Consider the following 27,117-nt stretch of genomic DNA (forward strand, 5'->3'; position numbering starts at 1 on the left):
TTCAATTTTTAGTTTTCTTTTTACACTGACATGTAAAGGATCTGGGATTTATTTTAGTAGTAATTGTTTCACCCCTCCCTCTCATTTACTCCTCTTATATTTCCAACAATTGGTATCAGAGGTTTTGGTGCTTGTAGAGAAGGTTTCAAGGACCTAAGCTAAAAGATCAGGATGTCTTACAAAAGAGAAATTCCTTAGCTAAATAGAGACAATTTTGTAGCATGGCAAGGACTTATGAGGTTACATCTGACTACTATCAGTGATTCAAGTTGCAAATATCTTGATACCAAATACAAGACTCCCATTGGAAAATTATCTATTAAAGATATTGCTGAAAAGAAGAATCATAATATCATGATGATTGATATTGCATCTACTCTCAGTTATGTTTAATTTGATGAGGTAAAGGATTGCCAAACTACTCATGCAATGTGGACCAAACTAAAAGATATCTATGGAGGAGATGACAACAAATTTTCAGTTTTAGAAAAGTGTTTTCAAATACATGTATGAGTTAAAAACCAACTAATGATTAATTTTTAGTCATGGCCTATGAATGATAAAAACCATTACTAAAGTATGCATAGAGATAGAGGTCAACTCACTACATGATATAAGATGGCATATAAATAGGATAATCAAAATAAAGTAATCATGTGTTAATTCATATCACAAAATTCATTTTCAAGCAAAATTAGTGGGATGTAATAGAAAAAATAGTTTCATCCCTCTATCACCAAGATATACATAATATACCCTACAAAAAGTAAAAAATGTGAGAAAATGGAGGTAGTAATAACTCTACTGAACTTAGTATATCATCCATATGATGATTATATATAGAGACAAGTGCATATTCCTATAGCAATTTTCATATTCAATTTTCAAGTCTGATCAAGTTTACTATGGTGTGATGTGTTTATTTCAGCAAGAGATTTTTTGGTTTTCTAAGTTTTATAATTTCATTTTTAATCTTGAGAGCCTAAGAGTTTGCTAAGTATCAAGTGACTATGTATGCAAGTGGATTGCAAGCACAACTATTCTTGTTTTGGTTTAGTAGGAAAGCCACCTTGAAAGGTTTCCAAAAGAGTTATCAAGTTTTCCTATACATTCAAAATTTAGCAATCACCTAGGTTTCCATGTTTTTATCAAATGATTGCTATGCTAAATAACAAAAACTAAAATAAGTTTTGTAATAAGGTACATTGAAAAGTAAAGACAAGTTTTAACTCATGAAAAAGTATGAACGAAACCTTTTTATATTTATCATTTCATTACAAATATAATATTTATAGTTAATAATTGAACAACTTCGTCTCATAAGTCTTTACATAGAAACTAAACTATTTACTCCAAAACCACACATATCTTGGAAGAAACACATAAAATATCTAAAAATAAATAAATTATTTAAATTCAATAACATAAGGAGAGATAAGTAGTAAGGCCATAGCCTAGAGTAAGGTTGAGTTGTTGAAGAAAGAGGATTGACACATATATCGACCCGCATCCCTGGAGTGCACCTCTAAATCAAAGCGAAAAGGGGGGTCAGCTCTAAATGAACTTAGCAATGGAGATTTAAGCTCTATTAATCTTTAGTTTATTAAATTTAAAGCCCTACATACTTTCAAAAATATTACACAAAAGAGTACTAAAAAGGAAAAGAGAAAAAAATTATGTAGACGCTAACTTTTTATGCTAATAACCTATTTAAATGTGTAGGTAAAAGGGAAAAGAGAAAAGAATGATCTACAAACAAACATGTTTCATACTAATAACCTATTTAAATGTATACAGGAGCTAGCCAATTAAAGGTATATATTATTTTAATATGAAACCTTTTGGTTAATTTTTGTTGCAAATTTAATTTATGGTCATTTAAGAAACATTCAAAAGACTGAATGAAATATTTTTGCTTCTTAGGAACTATTCTTTGAAATGGATAAGGTATTGGGACAATAGTGAATTGTTAAAGAGACATCTAGATGTTAGAATATATAGTCCACTAATATAACTGACGGGGGTGAATTGGTTATCCAACTAATATCATAATTATCAACCTTAAACAAACTTAAAAATATGAGTAATATTAACTAAAACCACAACAAGATACTCATACCCAATAACACAAGATATGTTAACTACAGAAATTGTTAATTAGAGGGAAAACCTTGGTGGGGATGGTACCCACAAAATGATGTACTAATATAAATATTCCTTGTTAGAGGATGGATCCTATTAAGAGTCTATGAATACATTCAGTACATATAAGTCCTTATTAGGAGACTTTGATTCCCTATTAGGAGCTGTGTCAACCCTATTAGGACTTGTGGAAGATAGTTGGACACACTACCCAAATAGCTTCAAGGGAAAGACCAATGAACCCATTGTCCAAATGATCTTTGTATTATTCCTTTCAGAATAATAGAATGGTACTCTATTGTTCCTTTCTCTTTCTTTGTCATGTCAACCAAACCTCTGCTCCTCTTTATCTTGTAACCAGATCACAAACCTCACATCCAATAATCCCTTGGATCACTTACTTACATTCAGTAAGCACTCTCCTCCTTTTCGCACTTCACACTTTAACAATGATCACAATATTTCAATTCACACTCTACAATCAAGGAAAACATCTTTCCTTTATACCATATCTTCATAATAATTCCTTGAGTCAGCCTTGAGGCTTTCCAAATTAATTACAATAAGATAATTAATTAATGTAGTGCCTTCCCTTGTTCACATCTTTCTTGACACATTGTTACTACTATTATCAGACTATGTTACACTAGTTTTGTGTTGATAGATTAGTGGTATTGTTTTGATACTATCAGACATTATGTTATGGATTTAGTTGATATATGATAAGATCATTGGACTTTACATTTCATGTATGCATGATGATCATTACATTGCTTTCAGTTATTGATGATGATTAGTTAGATGGTTTATTATCTCATGTGTTTTATCATGAATACTTACCCCATACTTGCATGTGTATGGTGTGCATGTTTTTTCTTATTGTATAGCATTTCTGATGTGGTTAAGGAAGGGAGTTGTAGTCACCTGCTAGTTGAGATATATACAATGCACCGCTTCCTGCCATTATCTGTTTAGCTTAGTATTATATATATATATATATATATATATATATATATATATATATATATATATATATATATATATATATATATATATATATATATATATATATATATTGTATGTACATGCATGATTTTTATGCATGTTGCAAGTACCGGGTATTGACTTCCCTGAATTGCTAGGATGAGCATACCCTATTACACTATCTCAATGATAAGAGAAGGGAGATAAATTCTCAAGTCCAAATCCCAAACACTTAAACCAGTTATCCTAGTGAGGTAGGACAAGTATCTGGACACTTTCAACACCGAATGTGTCGGGTGACAGAATTCATGATTTTTAACCCTTTAGATTGATTTTGTATGAATTGTTCTATGATGGGTTTTTGTATTTTATATTAGAGGTCTATGGTAAATTTTCTATTAATTAAGTCTTAATAAATAGATTTAATTAATAAATTAATTATTTTGAGAAAATTAATATAATATCATGATCTTTGATATTTTGACTATAATTAATTAAATGAGAATTAATTGAGAAAAATAATTAAATAAAATAATAATAAAATAATAAATAAATAATAATAATAAAAGGTATAAAAATAAAAATGAAAGTTATAGAAAATTAAATAAGAGTTATAAGCTTGCCTAGGAGTAAACGCACCTTTTTATTTCTCATATGTTAACAACACAGGGGTTAGTGCACCAATTAAGAACATGGTGCCTACAACCTTATGACTCATCTAGAAGGTTGGAAAATGTTAGAGTAAATAATTAATATTTAATTATTTATTCTATTGCTTAAGTTTACTTAGGTCATGCATTTATTTAATATTTCATATTTAATGCATGTAGTGGTTAGTTGGTGACAACACGGGAGTTTGTTCCCTTCTAGTTGTCACACTTATCTTCCAGCTTGTTCTACAAGCTTCCATGAGCTCTTTATATTCGGGCTCTCTCTCATTGTAAAATTGAACATCATCATCATTTCTTATTGTAAATACATTTCTTCTTGTGTTTGCATTATGATGGCTCTCATGTCCGTTTAGGGTTTTTTCTCGTGCTCCATGCTCCTCCCCTTCTATGGCTTCTCTTTGACAGGTTCGCATGCAGGTGATCTTGGCGTCTTCGAAGTTGGCTTTCCTCAACTCCAACATGGTATCAGAGCCTTCCTGCTGCAACTTCGTTGAAGAAATTTTGAAGCCATGATTTGAAGTCACAAACCCTAGTTTGTTTGTGCAATTTTTCTTCAAATCTGGAGATCAACATTTTTTCGGAGCACTTTGGGACCAAACGGACATCACCATTGGATCCGAAAGGCCGTTTGCAGTCAGGATTCATATAAAATTTGTCATTTTTGGAGATAGGGCAATTTTGGCGATTTTTTGAGGCCTCCAGGAGTCTGCCATACGGTCGTACGGACGCAATGACGGATTTTTTTTTAAAAATATATATATTTTTCGGGGGCCGCTGTTGCGCCACCGCTGGGCCACCGCCGCGCCACCTGCACACCGCCCGCAGCGGCCGCAGCAGGTAGCGCCGCCCGTGCTCCGCCGCTGCCCGGCCTCCTCCCGGCCGCCGCCCGTCCGCCGCCCTCCGCCGGCGGCTCCTCCTGGCTCCGCTACCCTGCGGCCACCTCCGCCCACCAGCGCCACTCAAACAACTCTGTAGCACCGTCAGCCGAGTAGGCCACTGCGGGGGTGACACGTGGCATGGGCGCCACGTGGCACCTTGCCACGTGGACCCGCCACGTCACCCCTGCCACGTCATCAGCCACGTGGCTATGCCATGTGGCACTTTTTTTGCTATGATGGCCTCCAAGCCGTCAAATTTAATCGCATGACTTGCTGACATCAGTGCTGCACCAGCCCTTGCATGCACCTCTCCTGATTCACTTTTGGACCTACTTGTGGTTTTTTGGCCATAACTCTTGCATACGGAGGTATTTTTCCGATCCGAAAGAAGCGCCGGAAAGCTGGTTCCGAGATGGAGATTTTGGTGTAGGTATTTTTAGGTTTTGATGCTGTTTTATTGCTCATTTTTTCTGTTGAAGTCTAAAGTCCTATTTTTGACTCCGGCATGCATATCTTTTGCGTCCCATGTCTGTTTTTGGAAAACTTTATATTTCTAGAAAGCTGGTTCTATGTACTTTTCAGAAATGTAGTCCTTTTTCTTTGTTTTTGGCCTCTTCTCTTTCTATCATAGTTTTGGCATTCTTTCTCTATGGTGGATATTTTGAGTGTTTTAGGCCCGAGGATCGTTTTCCTGGCATGGTTTGCTTTCTTTTCAGCTGTACTTTCTTTTGGTTCAGCTCTTTTTTAGTTCTGATCATTGTAGCTATCTTTTTTAAGCACTTTTTTGTTTCGCACTGAGATAAATTGTCACTTTTGTATTTCGGGAGTCATGAACGTTGTTTTGAGTCAGGTGTACATGCACTATTTCATAAAGCACCATGGGGGGGATTATTGTTTGCTGTTTTAGGCATTCTCCCTTTGTCAAGTGAGTGTCCTTTCCATGACATTACCCATGTAGAGTCAGTTAGACCGTGTCTTTATCAGTGTCTGTACCTCTTTTCCTCTCTCCTCGTTCTTGGTTCGTTTGCAGAAGATTTTGGCTCACCTTCTCAGTTGCCTGTCATCACACCCCGTCTGCATTAAGGGGGGGTTATGATGTGTTCTAATGCATCCATGGTTTGATGGTTCGATAGTGTGAACTATGTATTTAGTGGTTGATCCTATATACAAGGCGATTGCAGTGGCTGGCTACCTATGCATTTCGGTGAGATGGATCATCTACCATATAGACATGCTCAATTTGTGCCTTCTTCTTCCATGGAGGTTTCTTCAGATCAGTAGTTTGGCAAATTTGCGACTTCTTCATGCTTTAGTGATGCTTCTTCTTCATGATCACTCTTTGTTCCTATTTTAGGGGACAATTTCCCTAGTTGGAGACTTCTTCCGCTCTTCACTAGGTTCTTACCTCTTTTTGGGGGAGGGTTTTTCCCATGTGGTTTTCTCTCTTTCCTCACTTACAGAGGTTGTATTCTTCTTGCATTGTACTTGGGTACCTAACATGGCCTCGTTGCCGGGACCCATTATGCATTTCATCTTAGCTTTGTGAGCTTAAGGCATTTCCCTAAGTTGCACTTAAGGGGGGGTGTTAGAGTAAATAATTAATATTTAATTATTTATTCTATTGCTTAAATTTACTTAGGTCATGCATTTATTTAATATTTCATATTTAATGCATGTAGTGGTTAGTTGGTGACAACACAGGAGTTTGTTCCCTTCTAGTTGTCACACTTATCTTCCAGCTTGTTCTACAAGCTTCCATGAGCTCTTTATATTCGGGCTCTCTCTCATTGTAAAATTGAACATCATCATCATTTCTTATTGTAAATACATTTCTTCTTGTGTTTGCATTATGATGGCTCTCATGTCCGTTTAGGGTTTTTGCCCGTGCTCCATGCTCCTCCCCTTCTATGGCTTCTCTTTGATAGGTTCACATGCAGGTGATCTTGGCGTCTTCGGAGTTGGCTTTCCTCAACTCCAACAGAAAAGACACATGCTTAGTTGGTGACACCTTCTAGTTGTTTCTAGAGACATTCTAGGTGCTTCTTGAGAGACCTATTCAGGCATTCCTAGAAGCTTAGACAGAGCATGGGAGAGCGCTTTGGAGCATTGGAGGACTTGGGAACTTTGGCAAAGGGAGGAGCTTGCTCTATGGATTTTATGAAAAAAATTGAATTAGCATCAAAATCTGGGTAGACTCTTGTGGTTTTGCTTATGCTATTTCCGCATCTTGCACTTCCTGTCTTCTTCGTGTCTTCCATATGTTTTTTGAGGGTTTTTCCTATTTTGGTTGTATGCATTCTTAATATGGGTAGTAAAATTTTATTTGGGAAATATTATATGCATAGGTTTAAAGAAATTATGGGGCTAGGGTTAAATTTATAGTCAAAACCTATTAGAAGAATTAATGGGTAAAATGGGAGAACAATTATTTTAAAATTAAATTCTTAAGAATTTAAAAGCCCTTCTTGTTTTAAAATTTTTGTGTTTCTTCTCTTGTAAAATCATGCTAATCTGCATATATATATATATATACTGTAATATGGATTTGTGTGTGTGTGTGTATATATTATACATACATATATATATATATATACATATTAAAATAGTAGTCAAAATCATTAAAAAATTCGGTTCGTGTTTTCCATTTGAAGAAAAGTAATTTAAATATATATATATATATATATATAAACATTTTAGTGAAACACTTTTTAAAAATGACTATTGAAAATATTTTAATAAAAATTGTATATACATTTGGGGATGGACAAATTTCGTACCCCCCCAACCTATGAATTAATGTCGAAGGGTACCTGTGAATGCAACGCATCCATAATCAACGGTGACTACAACAATCCCGTCACCTTCCCCTTATGCAGGGTCATATGTACTTTGAGTACCACGGCCAAGGTATGATCTACGATTCATAGACGATGATACTATTAAATGAACACAAGTTTATTCTATTTGAATAAAGGCTATGATATGATTTGATTCATATGTGAATTAATAATGATGAATATTATAAATATATGTATATAGATATATATATATGTATGTATGTATGTATGTATGTATGTATGTATATGTATGTATGTATATATAAGTATATATGTATATATAAAAGATAAATGAAATTTCTTTAAATATTAAAAGGTTTTCTTTTAATAAATAATATATATAGATTTTAATATTTGCTATTTTATAAATGTTACTTTCATGATGATAATTGTTAATATGAATTATGAAATTATTTAAGAAAAAGAGATGTTAATAAGTTAGTTATTTATCAACTAAATTTAATAGAATTTTGATTATTTAATCTGTAATAGTGAAATCAAAAAATTTGTGGGTCACTTAATTGAAAGGTGATAGGTCTTAAAATTTAAATATTGGGAGATGTTTCTAGGGAAATTGTTTGTTGACATTAATTTCAAGGAAGAATGAAAATGTTATAGACAAGTATCATCTTCAAATTATTTAGGAAGTTGTCTTAAATGATAGAGGGATAATTCTATGCTTAAATCAAAGTGATAAATGGGTTGACTTGTAGATTAAACGAAGAATCTTATACATTTCAAATATACTTGAAACAAAAAAGAAACTGAGACCCCCATACTTAATTCAATTATGTAATCCTAACAAACCAAAACATGTGTTTTCATTGTGTTTTCTCTATGCTATTTGCTTTAGGTTTTTGGTTGGCTAGTGTTGACCAGTTATAGAACATCTACCAAAGGCTTGGGGTTTATGATTGTGATGTCATCATGATGTCTTATTTCTGATCTTTATAAACCCAACCATGGTTATGTGATGGAATTCTCTATGAAATCTTTGTAATTACTGATTGTTATAGTTGAGATTCTTATGTATGAGACACTTTACTTAACCATTTTTGAGTCATTGATCAATTATCCTTGGGTTATTTTCCAATCCATGATGGGATTGAAATATTGATTTATGATGTCATGTTGTGACATGCTTTGACTCAACCATTTTGGAGTCTTCGATCAATATAATTTGAGATATATTTTGGTTATTGAGAACGAATGGATACTTTTGATTATCAGTGATGCTTCAGTTGCCAATAGAGAACTGTTGTGGTCATGATTTTCTATGGATGATTTTCAGTTGCTCATGGAGATTTGATGCTTTTATTATGGATATTTGATGTTCTTATATTTTGATATTTCTTTCCAATCACTTGTATAGGAGTGGGGTGATTTATGATTCCATGAGCTTACGGTAGGTTATCTACTTGTAGTGTCAAGAAGTGGCTTGCAATGGGGGTCGGGGCCCTAAGAGGCTACCAGGGTAACTCATTGTAAGTTGTTTTAATAAGTGACAACATTCACATCTAATAAAGACTTAATGAACCTAAAAAGATAATTGTTTTGTTCTCACCCATGCCTCGAGTGCTAGTACAGACTAGGATGGGAGTAGAGAGAATACATGGTTGTGACCTTGCATTCCATAGTATGCCTTGTCAGTATGAGAGGATACTAGTGGCTGCAGGAGGATCAGTAGGGACCTGTAGAGTTTAGCTAATTGCCAGGGTAACTTCTACTTGATATATGCAATAATACTTTCCCACTTGCATTGTAGGTTCCTACATGTTATAGTGTGCCTCTATGAATTAGATCTCAATTTTGTGTTGGAATCTTTGAGTTAGTATACATTTAGGATTCCTAGACTTAGACAATATTTATACTATGTGATTTTTATAACCTATTTGGGACTTGAGATTATCTCCTCAGCACAGTGGGAGTGGACCACTTAGGTTTGACAGGGTCGGGTGGTAGTGTTTTTCCACTCTTTTCATTTGAGATCCATTTGAGACATCATGGCTGATGTGTCCTTTATGATGGTGGACATGTATCCTTATATTGATGATTAGCTTATGTTAGATGATGCCATTTTATGCTTTACTTTGCATTGTAGATTACTTTTTGCATATGATGTAGTATGTTAGGTGTGACATTCCTACCATGCTAATACCAATGATCTCTTTGGTGATTTGGAATGTCATGCATGGAGGGATGGCTACGACCCACGATGGTCTAATGATGCTATTAACGGTTGGGAGGAACCATGCACTTAGTTTATTATGTTTGATCTTTATGATGGATGTATATATCTTCTATGCTGATGTATCATGTGTATCATATGGTTATCTTTACTTGATGTATCATGGATTAGAATAGGATGAACCTTATTTCACATATGTATATTCTTTTAAGCTTTTCATACCCTTTAAACATGTACAGTGGATGATTGAGCAATTAGAAATGTAATGTATAAACATCGGACTTATCATTATTATTTCATGTTGTTGTTGTATTAGATGGATTAAATAATGTTAGTTGATTTAGATGTAATTCAACACTAAGGGATCCATGAAGAATGTAACCTATTATGTATGTTATGTTTACTTTTAGATGGACATTGCTATTGCTTCCATTATTGTGTATAAGTTATAAGTGGTATTTACTTTCATGTTTTTTTAAAAAATGCTTTCAAAATTAGTGAAATTCTAGGTTAATTCTTTGGATCCCTTTGCAAGGCATTACATTTGGTATCAGAGCTCGAGTTTCTACATTGGGAGCTCTGGGTATTTTGGAACTTATCTTTTCAAACTTGAAAATTAGGTGAACTAAAACAAAACCTAAACTGTTACTTGTATATTTTTCATACTTCAACACTTAGCTTTCAAAACTAAAATCTTACTTAAACCTATACATAGGTAAACTTGAAATTGAACTTAGTATATTGCAAATATGTGTCTTTTTATTGTAATAGTACTTTGTGTTATTGTAGGATGGTATCTTGGACTAGGTCTTCTATTGGAGGCTGTAGTAGAGGTCGTGGTAGAGGTCATGGTTGTGGCAAAGCTATCAGTGTCCATGAGTATTCCCATGGGGGATCTGCTCATGAAGAGAGAAGAGGAGATCACGCTAGTAAGCAATAATATTTTGTATAAGATGGATTCAATACTGTTAGTTGATTTAGATGTAATTCACTACTAAGGGATCCATGAAGAATGTAACCTGTTATGTATGTTATGTTTACTTTTAGATGGACATTGCTATTGCTTCTGTTATTGTGTATAAGTTATAAGTGGTATTTACTTTCATGTTTTAAAAAAAAAATTGCTCCCAAACTTAGTGAAATTATAGGTTAACTCTTTGGATCCCTTGGCGAGGCATTACAATTAATTACAATTACTATAGCACTATTGGCTCACAATCCATAAAAAACTTCACACATGTAATACTAGGGATTTCACACCTTAAAATTATGACATCATCAATTGACTATCCTCTATCATTGCCTAACTATTCATCTCTTAATTACATCTTAGATGTATAATAGCCAACAAACATCAAGAACTGCTTTCCTAATACTCTGTCTCTAAACTGCTCTCTATAAATCAAGTATATCTTTCGTACATATTTGACTTAGACACTATGCACTCGATCACGTCATCAAGACACTATGTTGAACATGTTTTTAATTACACATCACTAGACAATCAAACCATTGTTCATACCATCAAGATATTTGTCTTCTACTTAGCCAGTCTTTATAGAAATTGTGTTATGTTGACATCAATGACAAACATAGTCATAAATGCAACATGTCAATACACTCCAATGCTCAGGATACTCCGTAAATTAGTATCATTAGCATCCATGCTAATACTAGATTCGTGTGGATGAAACCTTTTAATTCAACATTCAAAAGAAACTGCAAACACATATAGATAAAGTATGAAAAGGTAGTAGTCAAAGTAGAATCTATTCATAATAGACAAATGAAAGATATAGCATATTAGATATATACTTTTCTTCAAAAAAATAATCCAAGTCTACTTAACCATTGATTAAAAAATAACTCAAATGTGGATATATGTTCTGAATGAATAAGAGGGTGATCACTATGTTGGCATTAATGAGAATTGAGAAAGAAGGGTGGTTAATCAAAGGTAGAAAAAGCACAAGTTTGTGAACATCAACAAATTTATTATTTTTCATAAGTGATTAGCATAAAGGAATTAAAATATTATTTGAATAAACCTATATAGAAGAAGCCACTATCAAATAATATCAAATTCATAAAATGATCAATAGTTTAATTAAAAGAAAATGTGATATAAACTTAGATACAAAAAAATGCATACTCACTAAGGATACTTACCCATCTCTAATATTTGGTGCTCAATTGAGATGGTCTTCTTAATTTAAACATTATCTGGAACTTCATGACCTTTCTAACTATCGAAAAAAATTTAAGATGTTTATTTATCAAGATGGTGAATGCAAAATGGCACATGCCAGTAATGCAGATTGTGAATCAATGAGTAACAAAAAGTATGCTTTCAAATCAAGATTTCCTTATGACATCAAGAAAATTAATGAAATTATTTAAATACTAATTAAATACAATTTTTGTGTAAGGACTTCAACAAAAGATCAGCATTTATCCTATTGAAACATTAAGTAAATAGTTATACAAAGATAGAAGAAGTTTGAAGTCGCAACCACAAGTGAAAACCAATGACTTTCAAGAGTTTTGATAGATAGAATGATGGACACTTTATAGGAAAAAGAAGAAATAAACATCAAAGCCAATAAAGCAAATGGAAATCAGATTTATAACTGGCTAATATATACTCTATATGTAAAATACACCGAGATGCATTGAGGTGTTGAATTTTTTTAATGCATATTAAAGGTGAATTAAAAAATTCAACGCCTCAATGCATATCATTTTATTTTACATAGAGTATATATTAGCTAGTAGCAATCATAGTGTGCATAACAAATTGAATAATTAATTTGATTATGTTTCAAATATAACTTTACAATTTATATCATGGTTAGGTTTAGTATTATGATTACTCTTATTATATATTTTTTATTATAATAATTAGAGATAAGGTTTAGTGTTAATGTTGGGTCTATCATCTTCTTTGGAGTGGAATATGCTTAGTGTTAGTATTAAAGTTAGGGATAGGGTTAGAGTCAGGGCCTGGACTTATATTATGATTATAAAAATGTGAAGAATTTTAAAAAAATTCAATTTCCTTGTATTCTAATATAAGTAAAAAAGAATATGGAAGACATTTATAAAACCACATAAAAACCACACATAAAAAAGAAGAAATTGTTGACTATCAAACTTACATAAATGAAAGAGAAAAGAGATGTTCTAGTATACTCATATTTAATAACCAATAAATACCAAAGGTCAAAGAAATAATAACTATATGTAAAGCACTTCACCATAATGATGTAAGTACATGACATATTATTTAGTGATCATATTGGTATTATGGCCTTTATTTGGGCAATGCTCACGATGAACTTCATTGATGGAAGTAAATTTGTGTAATGAGATGCCTCACGATCTCTTTTTGCAACATCCACCATTCTCCATATTTCTAGCTCATCAGGATTATCAATCGTTAAGGTCATGTTTTCAAGAGTTTTCATGATACATTTTCATTACTCTGTAACCAATCTTACACATTTGCCAATATCAAATTCAAAAAAAGCATTAGAGTTGATGGAGCCATGTGGGCTTCCAATAATGATTTTTTAATTCATTTTGTGAAGCATCCATTGTTTTAGTTCTTTACTACAAAAAAAACTAAAAATATAAAATATCAATATTTGAAAATTATGAGTGTAAAATTATCCATATTTTCTATTAAAGTAGGAGTTAAAATAAATAATGTTTAGTACTACATGTTGTGCAAGAAATATTAAAAATACTTAGAATAAGAGATTAATTTTTTTACCACATAAAAAAATGAAAATGTAATTTTTACCATTTGAATAACTACCTTGAGTACAAAATAATGTATTTGAATTATCAAACTTATATAATATAAACAAATGAACATTAGATTTTATCACCAAGCATTTGGATCAAGAGACAAAATATAATAATATTGTTCATTAATTTGAGAAGTACAAACCACCAAAATTTATTGATAACATCTATTATGTATTAAAAAAATAACAAAAATGTGTTGACAAAATGCACAATCTATCAAATAAATTCTAAGGTTCCCAATCTGCTTTGTTCTTCTTTTCTTCTAGCAATCTATTTTGCTACCATCATTTTTTCATATCTATCATATGTGAAGGCTGGCATAATTTTTATTCCTTGCAAAGATTTGACAAGTGATATTGCCACAAATGTGAGACTAGTTCTTTCAGTGGGACCTATATCGATAGTAGCTTTTGTTGGAATATTCAAATAGGGAGAATGCTTCTGAGAGGGGGGTGGGGGATGGGGGGTGAATCAAAAGTACTATATTTTGACCATTAAAACTTTTTAACTGAAAGTAGATTGCATGCATATGAACATATCAGACAATTATGAGAAACACATAAGAACACCACATACCACTTGAGATTTTGGTAACCCAGAAACCCTCCATAAATAAGAAGGTAAAACTGGGGTGGGGATGATACCCACAAAATTAGTACAGTAATAATATTTAACCACTTCTGATGGTCTACCCTATTAAAGGCTTTACACTGTATCAATAGTGACCTAGTTAAAGGATTTACAAACACTTTACATGAAGTGTCACCTTGTTAAAGGATTTAATCACCTATTTAAAGGATCTACAAAATAGCTGTTAAGCTAACCTATCAATATAGGGTTTTCATTCTAATACAATTTCTAGAGTATTAGGTACAATAAACCTGATAGCTTACAATCCTTCGTTTGTTGAATACAGGCACTTGATCTGCTTTCTCTAATCTTGATCCTTTGATATCTGATACTCTTTATTTTGAAATAGTTTTCCTTCCATACCCTTGTACATAACCTTTTTTTTAAATGATATTTCATCTTCCTTATAAAGATATTCAAAGACTTAGGGTTAGGCATGGATCTACAATCCATATTGAATCTTTGCTTCCCTCTCATTCCTTGCACTTTTCTTATTAGTTGCATGCCTTCTCCATTTTTCTTATTGGCTGCATGTAGATTGCATAAGAAATGAAAAATATTCGATCTTATCATTTAATCCTTTGAGATTCATCATATGTCGGCCATGAAAATGGTTTACATATGAATCAATGAAGTTACAAACTCATATGTACATTCTATGTTACTCAGCACTTGCTGATTCCAGATGCTCGACACAAATATCAAACTGGCTTACTCAACTCCTATTGCATTTCTGTATTGCTCAGCATCATCTATGACTCAACACTTAAATATCACTCGGCACTTGTATCATGCTCGACACCTAAAGTCATTAATCACTTTAATTTCACTCGGCACCTGATCTTCACTTGGCACCTTAAGGCTACTCGACATCTAAAGGTCACTCGGCACCTGAAGTCTTTCCTAACTTGGCTCATGTTGTGGATTAGCATACATGATGCACTTGGCTCCAATATAAAAATTGGTTAAGTTTATTTGCATTGAATTGTCAAAAACCATTATGAGGTTAACAATCTCCCCCTTTGACATGAGTGACAAAAACACTTAACTGATCTTATGAGTACATTAACTAATCTTCTTGGTATATACAGAGGTTTTAAAAACCTTTAATGAAAATTTGTGTAACTTACAATATATATGCCTCAAAATTATTGTAACTCCCCAAAATTATTGTAACTCCCGCTGAGTTGGTTGTTTGTGCCATTATCTTTATATCATGCTCCCCTTGGTTTCCTTGGTTTTGTTTCCCCCATTCTCTCATTCCCCCATGCATCTTATAATATCTCCCCCTTAGTTAATAAGATATATATCTCCCCCTTTTTGACACTTATGTCAAAATATTTTAAGGGTTAAGACCATTTTTTCCAAAAATGTGTTGTTTACCTCCATAATCATCCTGAGAGCTGCATCCCAATTGTTCAAAGCAATTTCCAGTGACTTGTGCTAGATGGCAATCTCTACAGCAAGATGAATGAGTCCATTTGAAGTAGAAAGATTGTTATCTTTCTTGAGAACAGTTTCTGCATAAACTTGTTCCTTATGGAGTATTTCCAAATGTGGGGTAATGGAGGAATGGAGTTGTATCAGTTTTGCCTTGATATTGGCCTCATCTACTATTAATACAACTATTTCTTTTTGAGTGTGAAGCAATTGAGAAAAACGCTTCTCACTTTGAGCTGGATCTTTTGGTAGCTGAATGCTTGAGATATTTAAATTTATCTCCAAGCTCAGTATCTTTTGTCTTGTCTCCTATGTGAAGTATGAAAAGTCACACAACTTTTTGTACAATGAGAATATATTCTCAAGTACCTTTTTCACTTTGTCTATTAGCTTTGCCAATTCAACTTGGGAGAGTGCAATTTGACTTGATACTTGATCATTTACTTTTCCCTAGAATTTCCTTTCAAACCATTCTATAAGTTTTTCATTTGTCTCTTGGTCTTCATTTGTCACCTGGTCAACAATATCTGATAATTGCTCCATGATATTCTTTGACTCATCTGGTGACTGCAAATTGAAGGCATCCGTAAAGATGTCGTTAATCTCATGTAGTGTTTTCTTTTGTTTATACTCCTTCCTAAGTATCTCTTGTCTCTTTCTCCTATTCAGTGCTTCCTGCACCTCATTAATTTGATCAATGGTTAGTGTTTTTGAGTCATATCTTGGTATGACTATCTCCTCATCTAATTCAAGGTCTCCATAGTGAAGTACCCTTGCAAATTTTGTAGTACTAGATCCTGATGAAGATATTTTCAATGGCTATTGTGAAGGAGTTCTCGAGGTAGGAAAATTTATCAATGTTTGTATTGCATCTTGCTCTTTAGGGGTTTCCTCTATTTTCTCCTCCTGCTGTCTACTACCTGGATCAATTATGGTAATCTTAGGAAGTGCACCTTGTGTTTGTGTTGTAGGATCAAAAGTAATAGTCTGTCCTATTTGTTCTATTTCTTTTTCTATAGTTGCACTTAGCTTCTGTATTGAGGTGTCAACTATGCCTAATGAAATAACTATGGGCATTTGAGGTTGACCTCTAGTAGATGTAGAGATGATGGAAGGTGGTTCTTGTTGATTCAACTCTAACTATACTTTCTACTAGTTTTTATAATTCATCCATACTGACCAATACTAGATTTGTACACAATCTTGCTTGCTGCGTAGATTGGTCAAGGATTCTTTTGAGGTCTTCTGCAGTTAGTGGATTGATGTTCTGACCAAAATTGTCAGGAACATCTTTTATAATTATAGTTTCTATAGGTGTGATGGGTACATGAGGAGGGCTAGAGGGTGGAAATTGTGTGTCTTGCACACTCTAGTCTGGTTGTTGCTCTTGCTCAACTGTTGTTGTTACATCGTGTTTTTGTGTCTCTTCCTCCTCTCCATCTTTCTTTTCTTCTTCCTTGTTCTCTTCTTCTTCTTTCTCTTATTCTTCTTCTTTCTTTTCTTCTTCTTTCTTTTCTTCTTCTTCTTTCTTTTCTTCTTCTTTCTTTTCTTCTTCTCCCTTCTCTACTACTGTCTTCTCTTCTCTGCTTTTTCTTCTCTCTTCTAATGGAGCAGTAGCTTCTTCCTTGTATTCTTCGTCAAGAAAATCTTCAATCTTTTGGTACAAGTTTTTCCACGATTTTATTGTTCTTTGAACAATTTCTTCCGTCTTGTTTTGGAGAATGAAGAATACCCTGTACTTAGGTGTAAACCTAGTATTATGCCTTTTGACTACTTTCTTTATTTGTTCCTTAGTCAAATTAGGCAATACGCTTGCTAGGGTTGATTCCCTCATCTCCTTCGCCATTTTCAAACAAAAATGTCATCTGTCTTCTACAATTTTAGATAGTTCTTTTGGTAATTGTCCATCTAGTTCAAGAGGAGTGTACTTGAACTGTGCCATCATTCCATAAACTATTTCCTCTATCCTATTCTATTCTTCTTTAGTAAACTTATTGAAACCAACTTTATTTAAGTTGCTTAACTCACCATTTCCAATCTTTTACATAAAGTATCAACTGAAAAATGGCTTACCTTTTTAGATTGATCTTCTTCATCAGTATTAGGTTAAGCCACATATCTTCTTCTTTTCCTCAGCTCATCCTATGTTTCCTTTATTGGTTTCTTCTTTGTAGCTTCATCTTTAGCCTTTTTAGAGGAGGCCCTTGTTGCAGCTTGGGTTGTTGGCTTTTGAGGTGATGGTATAGCAGATTTCTTTAGTTTTTGTTGAGCTAGAGGATGTTATGTTGCCTTCTTTTTCTTTAACTCAGCTTTAGTTGGTGTTTCCTTGGCTTCTTTTTCCTCTTTACCTTCCTCCTTGTCTTCACCTAGGCCTTGGGTCAATTCCCTTGGGCCTTGTTCTTGTTCATCTTCATCATCATCACTGTCATCTTCTTCTTCTTCTTCTTTAGCCTCAATTCCTTCACCAAATTTCTTTCTAGTCTTCTTCAACAATTTGTCTTTTTTCTTTAATGTGGAGGCACTCTTTCACTCCATATTTATCTTTGATCTTACCACATCATAAGTGCCAAAGTGTGGAGTACTCTTATCTATCTCTTCTAGCAATAATGCAGTTATTGCTGTAGAAGCTTCATCTATATTGATTTCATATCCAAATGGCCTTAGCCATCTCACCCTTGAATATACGTAAAATCGGTGTCAACTAAGAAGCACAAATCATTAGTATATTTTTCCACTAAGGAAACTGGTATTCTTGATCTTTGCTTCATGGATTTCTTGAAATCCTCAAAATAACTTGTCATCAGGGTATCAAAATTTTCTCCCACCTATTCTATATTATATATTCATTGATTTGGGCAATGATAGTTCTTGTTGGAAACAAGAATGGAGAAACTGAGAGGGGGAGGGGGTGAATCAGTTACCACAAAAATATTTCACAGTCCCTTAGATGTCTAAAATCTTGATCTTAGTTACAGATTAATGAAACTTGATAATGCAAAAAATACTAATAATTATTAAGAACTGATAACCAAAACAATTCAGCAATCATGAACACTAGAGACACTAGATTTAACATGGAAACCCAATATGGGAAAAACCACCAATGTAACTTGTTACTGTTTTTCAATCTTCTGAGGTGAACCCTGTTAGGAGCCAACCCTGTTAAAGGTTACAAAACACACTATTAGGTGTGACCCTATTAGAAGATTTAATCACCCTGTTAGGAGTGGCCTTGCTAGAGGTCTTTAGAAAAATTCAACTGAAGTGTCACCTTGTTAGAGGATTTACAATAAGGTTGTTAAACCCACTATGTTAAGAAAATTGAAATCACAGCTACAATTTTTAGAAAGTAACAATGAATGATCTGAATATAATGCAACTTATCTTTGTAGATATAGATCTCTGTTCTGCTTCACTAGATCCTCTCTGATCGCATAAAAGCTTTGTAGGTCCACAAGGATATCTGATCCTTCAAAAATTTTCTTGCAACTTCACAATTCACACATACATCTTATCCACACGTGCACACTTAAATTTGCAACTTGATCCTTCATATATACCTTTCTGATTATCAAGTCAGCCTTAAATAGAAGGTAAAATTATTAATAATTATACCGTGACTCAGCTGCATTCATCACATAAATCAATTTTAGCCTTAATTCCACACTTTTCAAAAATCCTTCGCTAACCAACCCAGCTCAGTAAACAATGTACCATAATGATCTTTAGTGTTAACCAAGTTTGGCTTGGTAAGCACTGCGAATTGTGCAAAAATCCTTTGGACACCGAGTGAACTCGGTAAACACTGACTTTCCTTCGCTTACCTTCCCAGTCCTGTAAACACTAACTTTTCTTCGCTTACCTTCCCAGCTTGGTAAACACTAACTTTTCTTCACTTACCTTCCCAGCTTGGTAAATACTCTATCACAGTTTCCTTCAATCACTGAGTGAGCTTGGTAAGTACTAAACTTCCTTCGTTAACCAAGTTAGCTTGGTAGAAGCTATCTTTACAGTGTAATATACAACAATGCTTGATAGACTCTGTAAACTACTATTCTTACCTTCTAAGCTCGGTAGACTCTGTCTGATGACTAATATGACATTTTTGTAACATCAAAGACAACACTCAATTAACCAATTGTATCCAACAATCTCTCTCTTTGGCATTGATGGCAACACAACATGTCATAGCAGAATGAAATTTGAAAAAAAGTCTTTCTCTTATAGTGCAACATAATATGTCAACATAATACTTCTCCCTCTTAGATAGAAACTTCTTCCTCTTTTAGTAATATCCTTCTATGAAGGAATTGTATAACAGAAAGATATGGCAGTTTTATTCTCCCTTTACAAATGCTTACAAATTTGTGAATAGATATTACAGTTTTACTCTCCCTCTTTGACAACACATGCCAAAGATAATAAAACACAATAAAAGCTCTTCTCGTATGCCAAAAGTACTCTCAACTGGATTACAATGTATCTTATGTACATATTCATATGCAATGACTTCAATACTCTGCTGCATCAACTTGATAGATTTTCAACTTGTCATAGGTTGATGCATCACTTAAAACTTTATTTTAGTGAACTTTAGATAGGGGAGTGACCCCTAACTTGCCTCTGAGATACAAGAATGTATCCTTAGGTAATGGCTTTCTGAATATGTCAACAATTTGTTTCTTTGTATGCACATATTCCAATCTGATCTCCTTGTCTTGCACCAATTCTCTAACAAAATGATATTTTATTGCTATGTGCTTGGTTTAGGAATGCATCATTGGATTCTTAGATATATTGATTGCACTAGTATTGTCACATAACATAACAACTGGTTCTTTTATTTCCATCTTCATTCCTTGTAATAACTGCTTAAACCAAACAATGTTGGAACAGTTTACTGTTGCAGCAACATACTCTGCCTCTGATGTAGATTGGGATGTACAATTCTGCTTTTTGCTTGTCCAAGAAACCAATCTCTTTCCAAGAAAGAATGCTCCTCCACTTGTGCTTTTTCTGTCATCAAGATTCCCTGCCCAATCAGCATCAGTAAAAACTTTCAGATCCAAATTACCTCCAAATTTGTACCATAGTCCATAATCTTCAGTTTCTTTCAAATATCTCATTATTCTTTTAATTTCCATTAGGTGAGTTTCTCTTGGTGTTGCTGAAAATCTTGCAACAATACCAACTGCAAGAGCAATATCTGGCCTGGTATGAACTACATACTGCAACTTTCTAATCATAGATCTATTCAATGTTTGGTCTACTTCTTTGGATTCATCATCTTTGGTAAGTTTCAATCCAGTACACATAGGGGTTCCAACAAGTTTGTAGTCCTCCATACCAAACTTTTTCAATATCTCCTTGATGTATTTTGATTGAGTAATGAAGATGCCATTCTTATTTTGTTGAATTTGAAGACCAACAAAGAATTTTATTTCACCAAACATAGATATTTCAAATTCTTTGTTCATTTGTTCTGAAAATTCTTTGCAAAGATCATCATTCCCTGTGAAAATAGTATCATCTACAAATATTTTTTCCAAGACAATCTTATTATCTGGTCCTTCCTTTATATACAAGCTACTATTATCATTAGTTTTTTGAAAACCAATCTGAATAAGATAGTTATGCAATCTTTCATACCATGCTCTAGGGGCTTGTTTCAGACCATATAGTGCCTTGTGTAATTTGCAGACCATGTTCCTTTTATCTGGATCAACAAAACCTTTAGGTTGTTCAATGTAAACCTCTTCATCCAGTATTCCATTGAGGAATGCTGACTTGACATTCATCTGATAAATTTTGAATCCTTTGTGAGCAGCATATGCAAGTAAGGTTCAGACTCCTTCCAATCTTGCAATAGGAGAAAAAGTTTCCCCATAATTTATGCCTTCTTCTTGAGAGTATCCTTTGCATACCAATCTAGCTTTGTTTCTGGATACCTTACCATCTTCATTCAATTTGTTTCTGAATACCCACTTGGTTCCTATTATATTCTTATCTTTAGGCCTGGGTACAAGAGTCCATGTCTTGTTCTTCTCTATCTGTTCTATTTCCTCATTCATTGCCTCAATCCAACTATCATTTGCCAATGCATCTTTAATACTTCTAGGTTCAAAATCAGCAAGTAAACAAGTATTTTTCAACTTACTTCTTGTTAGGGTTACTTCATATTTGTCTCCAATGATCTGATCTGGTGTATGATGTCTTCTGACATATTTAGCTAATACAGGTTCTTTACCTCTTGAATGAGTTTCATTGATATTTTCTTGTGCTTCAATTTCATATTCAGGTTGTTCTTGCTTGGTTGCTTCAAACTCGGTAGACACTTGCTCGGTAGTGTCTAAATGTTGCTGTGGTTCGGTTTGAACTATTTGGAACTCGGTTACTGAAGACTCAAGAGTTGAGGATTCTTGAGTGAATGGTATACTTGGTATAGTATCAGGTTCAATGTAAACAAATCTCTTGTAGTCTTCAGGTATCTTTTTGCTTTCTTCTTATGATTTGTCTGCAAACTCATCAACTTTCACATGTTCACTTTCTATGACTTTGTGAGTGGATAGATTTAAACATCTATATGCTTTTCTTTTGCAAGAATAACCCAAAAATATTCCTTCATCACCTTTTACATCAAATTTTCCTTTTCTAGATTCTTTCAAAATATAACATTTGCTTCCAAATACTTTCAGATAACTTACATTGGGTTTGTAGCCATACCATAATTCATAGGGAGTCTTGAATGAGTCCTTCTTTAATTGTACTCGATTTAATGTATGAACTACAGTGTTGATGGCTTCCTTCCAGTATTTGATAGCAATGTTTTTTTTCTATCATCAGGATTCTTGCACAATCCATAATGGATTTGTTTCTTCTTTCAGCTATTCCATTTTTTTCTGGAGTTCCTAGTGCTGAAACTTGTCTTTTAATACCTCTTTCAATGCAGAAGTTATTGAATTCATGTGAAATGAATTCACCACCTATGTCTGACCTTAAAAATTTCAGCCTTTTCCCTGTTTCTTTTTCAACTCTTGCCAAATACCATTTGAATTTCTCAAATGCTTCTAATTTATTCCTTAGATACATGATAGTCATCATTATTGAATAGTCATCAACAAAAAGAATGAAAAACTTTTCTCCAGTATAGCTTTCTATTCCAATGGGTCCACATAAATCAGTATGCACAATTTCTAATATATCTTCAGACTGATAGTTTTTACCTTTAAAACTAGTTTTTCCCATTTTACCAATCTGACAATTCTTGCATAGACCAACCTCAAGTTTCTTAATGTTAGGAATGCCTCTTACTTTCTTGAATTTGCTTATTTTTACCAAATTATCAAAATTGACATGACACAACCTTTTATGCCATAACCAACTCTCTTCAATTTGAGCAATAAAACATGAGCATTCACCAAGTTCTAGATAGAACAAGTTACCTTTAGTTTGGGTGCCAAATCCTATCAGTTTTCCTTGCTCATTCAACAGTTTTGCCTTTCCATGCATGAATTCTACCTTGAATCCAGTATTTAGTAACTGTGCAACACTTAGCAAATTATGTTTGAGACCTTCAACCCAGTAAGAATTATTACATATAAGTTCTTTGGATAGATAGATTCTTCCTCTTCTTTTTATGAAATGAGGTTCATTATTACCAAACCTCACACTGCCACCATCATAGTCTTCAAACTGATCAAAATTAGTTTTATCACTAGCCATATGATATGATCAACTGTTGTCTATAATCCATGTATCATTCTTACTTACATGAGAGATAAGAGCCATTTTATCTTCGTCATCACTATCAGAGTAATCTATAACAACAATATAAACAATTTCATCCTCACTATTATCAAAATCCTTAGAATTTTCAGCCATGAAACATGATTTCTTACCTTTTTTCTTGGATGATTTAAAGTCTTTCTTTCCATTCCATTTGTGATCTTTCTTTTCATCATTGTTTTTCTTGTTTGGGCACCTTGCTGCAATATGACCAATTTCATCACAAGAAAAACAAATTAGAGGAACTTTACCTTTGTATTTTCCTCTGCCTCTAGAATATTTCTTGGCTAGTAGAGCTTCAATCACTTTGAGATCACTATCTGAACTTTGGCTTGATTCATTTTCACTTTTTGACTATGATTCTATCTTCTTTTTTCTTTTCTCTTTAAGTGAGAGCTTGGCTTGAAATGCTGATTTAATGTTTTTGGAGGCTGGAACATAGTTGTCAAAGTTATCTAGTTCAAATGCAGTTAGTCTTCCGACTATGGCCTCAAGATTTATCTTATGATTTGCTTCACACCTTCTTTCCTGTCTTGCAGAGACTTTGATTGCATAAACGGGAAGCAAGGTTTTGAGAAATTTTCTTACAACTGTTTCTCCTTTGATGTCACCTCCAACTGCCCTAATTGCACTTACACATGCTTTAACTCTTTCAACATACTTTGCAATGTTTTCATCCTCTCTCATCCTCATTTGATCAAATTGTCCTCTTAGACTTTCTACTTTTTCTCTTCTCACATTATCATCCCCTCCATAGATCTCCTTTAGCTTGTTCCACATGTCAAAGGCAGTTTTGTAGTTCTTAATGTCATCAAATTCTTCATAGCTGAGAGAAGATGCTATGTCTATCATCATATTGTTGTGAGTCTTCTTTTCAGCAATATCATTAACCGACAATGTGCTAGAAGGTTCTTCATATTTTTCTTCAAGGTATTTCAGTCCAGTATCACCAATAGTAGCTAGATGAAGTTTCAGCAATTCTTGCCATGCTGAGAAGTTATCTCTGTTAAGTTTTGGAATTTCTCTTTTGTAAGATATCTTGATGTTTGGCTTAGAACCTTGAAATCCTTTCCTGCAAGCACCAAAAAGCTCTGATGCCAATTTTTGGAAATGAGAATGGAGTAACTGAGAGGGGGAGGGGGTGAATCAGTTACCACAAAAACATTTCACAGTCCCTTAGATGTCTAAAATCTTGATCTTAGTTATAGATTATTGAAACTTGATAATGCATCAGATACTAATAATGATTAAGAACTGATAACCAAAACAATTCAGCAATCATGAACACTAGAGACACCAGATTTAACATGCAAACCCAATATGGGAAAAACCACCAATGTAACTAGTTACTGTTTTTCACTCTTTTGAAGTGAGCCCTATTAGGAGCTAACCCTATTAAAGGTTACAAAACACACTGTTAGGTGTGACCTTGTTAGACGATTTAATCACCCTGTTAGGAGTGGCCTTGCTAGAGGTCTTTAGAACAATTTAACTGAACTGTCACCTTGTTAGAGGATTTACAATAAGGCTGTTAAACCCACTATGTTAAGAGATTGAAATCAGGCTACAATTTTTAGAAAGTAACAATGAATGATTTGAATATAATGCAACTTATCTTTGCTGATACAGATCTCTGTTCTGTTTCACTAGATCCTCTCTGATCACATAAAAGCTTTGTAGCTCCACAAGGATATCTAATCCTTCAAAAATTTGCTTGCACCTTCACAATTCGCACATACATATTATCCACACATGCACACTTGAATTTGCAACTTGATCCTTCATATATTCCTTTCTGATTATCAAGTCGGCCTTAAATACAAGTTAAAATTATTAATAATTATACTGTGAGTCAGCTACATTCATCACATAAATCAATTTTACCCTTAATTCCACACTTTTCAGAAATCCTTCGCTAACCAACCTAGCTCGGTAAACACTGTACCATAATTATCTTTAGTGTTAACCAAGTGAGGCTTGGTAAGCATTGCGAATTGTGCAAAAATACTTTGGACACCGAGTGAACTCGGTAAACACTGACTTTCCTTCACTTACCTTCCCAGCCCGGTAAACACTAACTTTTCTTCGCTTACCTTCCTAGCTTGGTAAACACTAACTTTTCTTTGCTTACCTTCCTAGCTTAGTAAATACTTTGTCATAGTTTCCTTTGATCATTGAGTGAGCTCGGTAAGTACTAAACTTCCTTCATTAACCAAGTTAGCTCGGTAGAAGCTATCTTTACAGTGTAATATACAACAATGCTTGGTAGACTCTGTAAACTACTATGCTTACCTTCTAAGCTGGGTAGACTCTGTCTGATGACTGATATGACATTTGTGTAACATCAAAGACAACACTCAATTAACCAATTGTATCCAACAAGTTCTATCATTCCTCCATGTAACTTTTCCAAAAGAGGGAAACTCATTCTGAACATAAAAGAATATACAAACTAGAATTGCTCCAAATTTGCATTGAGCACCCTTTGTCCTTCTTATGGTAGCTAGGTTTTTAGTAATCTGTTATAGTTGCAATTCTACAATATCATAAGTATGATCCTTTTTCACCAATTTGTAACCTACATCTACTGCAATACATGGCACACTGTTGAGTCTACTAGATTGATATAACTTATGGCCAATGACTCTAACAACAAACTCAACTAGAGGATCCTGAATGGTGTGAATTGTCATTCCTCTTTTATTCCACTGAGCACTAGTGTTCTTTTCAATAACCTCCTTCGATTCACTTCTCAAAGTTTTGAACCGATCTAGGGTAGGGTACTCGGTTACCCTATGTATGATTCCTTTGGCTAATTTGATGGGGATATCTTCCAACCAAAGACTTCCACCATGAATTCTACTTAACACAAGTTTAACCCATTTTGTCTTAAATATGGTGAGAAAGCTCAAAACTCAGGTCAAACCCTTTCTTTTAACAATTTTGAATTCATCTTTTAAGACTCCATCTATGCAAAATTTCTCATAGGCTTGCCTTATCTCCATATCTCCTAAGGCTCCTATCTTACAATTGCAGCATCTTCTCATGTCTTGAACCATTACAACTTTTGGGGGAATTTGGGAAAGAGCTTTGGCTGGGTCATTTTTATATGCAACTTCATAAATAGGATGAAAATCAGGTTGCTTGACCTCATTGGACACTAATTGAACTTCAAATGACTCTTTGTCCTCGATTTTCTTGGAACTTGATGCCATTTATGCAAACTAGGGTTTTCTTTTTTTTTTTTACAAAATATGAAACTGTGTAGCTCAGCACAAATGAAAATACCTCAAGATCAATGAAAATGTGTTGAGAGATGTTGCAATCTGCTTGAAATGCTGGATTCTCTGCTATGAAGTTGCTCTCCTCTCTTTCTCTTCTTTGCTTCTTGATCGCGATGAGGAAAACTAATTGGAATCGTGATAATATACCTTATTTTAATCACATTAAATGATCAACTACCAACTTGGATTCTGATGGATTTTAACATTACTTGGCTTGTATTACACTTCCACTTTACTCGACTTGCATTGGAGTTAACCAACTCAGTATCATTTATCAACTCAGTCGCTATTAGGAACTCGGCATGTGTTGTAGTTTAGTTCGATATCCAAAGACAGCTCTGCAACATCATTTAAATTTTGTCTTGACATCTTGTCTCATGTAGATTTATACTTTACATTACTTCTTTGTCTTGGGATTGATGTGTGATATAACTTTTTATATCAGTCCCATATATTTCTCATGCT

The sequence above is a fragment of the Cupressus sempervirens genome, chromosome 3 (assembly GCF_028749045.1).
Source record: "Cupressus sempervirens isolate cs-2001-9-10 chromosome 3, ASM2874904v1, whole genome shotgun sequence".
NCBI classification, from domain to species: domain Eukaryota; kingdom Viridiplantae; phylum Streptophyta; class Pinopsida; order Cupressales; family Cupressaceae; genus Cupressus; species Cupressus sempervirens.